The sequence below is a fragment of the Elephantulus edwardii genome, unplaced genomic scaffold (assembly GCF_000299155.1).
Source record: "Elephantulus edwardii isolate Elephantulus edwardi_28Jun2011 unplaced genomic scaffold, EleEdw1.0 scaffold00111, whole genome shotgun sequence".
In the NCBI taxonomy this organism is placed as follows: domain Eukaryota; kingdom Metazoa; phylum Chordata; class Mammalia; order Macroscelidea; family Macroscelididae; genus Elephantulus; species Elephantulus edwardii.
The window spans coordinates 6,840,554-6,844,843 of NW_006399861.1; positions in this window are offsets into that span (position 1 = coordinate 6,840,554).

Genomic DNA, 4,290 nt, shown 5'->3' on the forward strand with positions numbered 1-4,290 from the left:
ATTGTCCAGCTGCAAAAATACTCCACCCTATAAGCAGCAGATTTGAACCCTGTCCTATCCTGTGCCATCTCTATGATGCACAACACACTTGAACCTATTGCAGCAGTTATTTTATCAATTCATCTTACTAAGAGTCTTCCTTTTCTTCATTGACCCTCCACCTTTCCAAGCATGTCCCTTTCCAAGGAACAGTCCCTCCTAACAACATGCTCCTAATATGTGAGACAAAGCTTCACTAATTGTCCTTCCATCCAAGGAGCACTCTGACTGCACCTTCTCAAAGATATTGTTGTTTGTTCTTTGGGAAGTTCATAGGATATTCAGTACTCTTCTCCAACACCACAACTCAAAGGCATCCATTCTTGTCATCCTAATTTATTGTCCATCTCTAACATGCACAGCATGACCATGGCTTAAATCAGGCACTTTGGTTTTTAAACTGATTATCATTTTTTTGCAAGACTTTGGAGAAGTCTCTGACAGCTAACATTTCCAATGCAGTATCTTTTGATTTCTTGACAGCTGGAACTAAGAGTGTTTATTGTAAATCCAAGAAAGAGGAAACTGTTGACAATTTCAGCCTTTTCTCTGTCTGTTATGATGTTGCTTATTGATCCAGTGGTAATGAATTATTTCTTCTTGATATTGAGATACAATCCATATGATGAGGGCTTTAATCTTTTATCTTCTGCAGCAGGAACTTCAGGGTTCTCATTGCTTTCAGCAAGTAAAGTTGTCATCTACATAATGCAAGTTATTGATGATCTTCTGATCTTGATGCCACATTCTTCTTCATAAAGTCCTGCTTCTCTTATGATTTGCTCAGCATACAGACTGAATAGATATGGAGAAAAGATACAGCTCTGATGCACTTTTCTGTTTCAACTCATGCAGTACTTTCTTTCGTTCTCTGTTTGGACAGTAGCTTTCCTGGTCTTGATATAGATTCTAGATAAGCATAAGTAAGTGTTCTGGAATTTCCATCTTCTCAATGTTAGTTATAGTTTGTTGTAACCCACACAAGGCCTTTACATAGTTAACAAACACAGATAAGCAATCATCTGGTATTCTCTGCTTTCAGACAGAATTCTTTTGACATCAGTAATGATATCACTGGTGCTATAGCCTCTTCTGAACCCAACAGTTTTCTATCAGTGAACTGTTCTAGATGGTTTTGGATGATCTTCACCAGCAGTATTTTTCTTGTATGTGATATAAGTGATAATTGTGTAATAATTTCCACATTCTGATGGGTCACCTTTTTGAGAATGGGAACAAATTTGAATTTTTTTCAGTCAATTGGCCATGTAGCCATCATCCAAATTTCCTTGCATTTATTGGTGATATTAAAATAACAATGAGATAGCATCTTACTCCAGCAGCAATAGCAGAGTTCAACAGGACAGCAAACAACAAATGGTAACAATGATATGGAGAGATTGGAACTCTCATTTACCACTGGTGAGAATGTAAAATGGCACTATCACTGCAGAAGACAATCTGGATTTCCTCTAAAAAGGTGAAAATATGACATGCCATTTTACCCAGGTATACCAATACTGAGAATATACTCTTCTGATATCAGAGCTGAGACATGAGCAGATACATGTACACCTATGCTTGTAAAATTATTAACAATAGCAAGGAGATGAAAGCAGGCAAAGTGCCCATAAATAGATGGATAGAGAAATTGTGATATATTCACACAATGGAATATTATGACACATTAGAAAATAGAATCCATGAAACACTATACATCATGGGCATGCCTACCGGATGTTATACTGAGTGAAGAACTGTGACAGAGAGTATAAATACTGTATAAGTCCTGTATTACAAACATAGCATGGTTGTTGTGGATGAGGGAGAGAAGTGTAAATAGAATGGCCAATGAACACTGGAATAGATTAGGTGGAGGGAAGATCAACCTGGAACAAGTGTATGAATGGAAAATATGTGTATTGCAATTAATAACTTGAACCAGGACATGCATAACCGACAAAATAGGGTGTGGAAAGTGGAAAAGGAGAGAAGGGGTTGGGTGGGGGAGGAAAAAAGTTAGGTCAGCAAAGGTTAGTGGATGGATGGATAGGGTGAATGGAAAGGCAAGATACAGAGAGGACTTGATAAAACTTTACGATTAATGGCATTAATCAAGTGCAATTAATGTTATAAAATAAAATATATATGAATGATCACATGAAACCAATAAAAAGGTAGGGAAAAATAAGGAAGTGCTCTGGCAACATAGAATGTAGGAAATAGTGTTTTTGCTGAGTAATTTCCTCCCAGCCAGAGGGGAAGCTGTGGGTCAGTTCTGGCACAACTACAACAACAACATATCATTATTAGCATTTTAGTAAGTTCTGGTATCCTAGTGGGAAAGGAGCTACACTACCAAAGCAAAAGTATATGATTTGGATTCATCAATTGCTCCACAGGAGAAACAGCTCCTGGTTAAGAGTCTACCTGTCTTTTGTCATCTCTTCACCTTTCTAAGCATGATGTCATTCCTTATATAATGTTCTGTGCATGCAAGGTGAAACTTTATCAACCTTGCCTTCAAAGAACACTCTGTCTGCATCTTTTCCAAGACTACCTTTTTGTTCTTTGGCTGGCCATGGAATATTTAGTACGTTTCTTCAACACCACTGTTCCAAGTCATCAGTTGAGCCACTGAATCAAATGCACTTAAGCCTTCAAATTAACATCATTTTCCCGAGCAATTTAAGAGAGATCCCTGACTGCAGATTTCCCAATGCAATACATCTCCTGAGCTCCTGACTGATAGTATTAAGTTTATTGATTGTGATCTAAGTAAGGTGAAGTTGTTGACAGCTTCAGTCTTTTCTCTATTATGATGTTGCCTACAGGTCCAGTGATGAGAATTTGTGCTTTATTGACATTGATATGCAACATCAAGAGGTGGTGGTGTTACTTCTTGAGGTCATGGTGTTATGTGGCATAAAGTCAGTTCCAATTCATAATGACCCTAAGTTACAGGGTATAATTGTCTCAAAAGGTTTTCTTGACCATAATTTTACATCAGACCTTGCTCCTATTGGTGTGTCTGGGTGGGTTTAAACCACTGCTTGAGCCGGGGTAATGCATGGAATGATTTGTATCACCAGGGCTCCTCACCTTGACCCTTCTAAAAGTTTCTGCAAAAGATGAGAGGAGTTACTAATTTAGAATGAAGGTGGTGGTTGCTAGGGTCCATTGAGTCAGAACTGCCTTGTAGCTGACCTTCCAGTGAGTTTTTAGAGTAAGTAAATTGCAAAGGAGATTTTCCGTCTTTTATGGAGTAACTGGCAGACATGAACCTCATAGCTTTGGACAAGAGAATGAAGGTAGTAGATATTAACACACCATATTCATAGTAGAAAGCCAAAGATGAAGAAATTGAGAATTCCTACTGACTTTTGCAGTCTGAAGATGCCAGAACATACAATCCAGATGTATTAATAATTATTGGTGACTGAAAGGCAAGGTTGGAAACAAAGAAGGACTGGGAGTTGGAAAAAACGGTCTTCATGACAAAAATGGGGCTAAAGATCAAACAATACAATTTTATACAATGAATGATTCAATTACTGCAAATACTTTTTTTTAAAAAAAAATAGAAAAACAGTTGAAATCACCTGATGAACTCCATAGGAATCAGATTGATTGCATCTGTACAAAGAGACGTTGAAGAAGCTCAATATCAACATTCAAAACCAGGCCAGGGACTGACTATGAAAGAGATCATTAATTGTCCATATTAAAGTTTAAATTGCAGTTGAAGAAAAGGAGAAAGAGGCCACAAGAACTAAAATATGGCCTTTAATTATTCTTAGTAGACATATCTAAAATATTCTCTCACTGATGGTGATGTATTTTAGGAAAAATCTTGAAATGCTTTTTTGACAATGCATGTGATACCATTCTTTAATCAGTCATTTCCACAGTAGAAGACCATATGAGGATTTGATTAAAAATTATTAGTACCAAACAAAGCCAGGGTATTTCCAATTGCTTAATATGCACGTGAAAATTGGACAATGAATGAATTAGACCAAAGAATATTGAATTGTGATGCTGTCTGTGATGAAAGACTATTGAATGCAGACTGTCAAAAGAACAAACAAATCCACCTCCATTTTATAGATTAAGAAACTAAGGCACAGATGCTTCATATTTATTGTGGGAATTGAGTAAATACATGGATGAATGTTGTATCTATGAAATGACTGTACTAGAATATATTTAAGGGAAAAGTTATACTCTGGAGGTTTGACTTCTATTTTA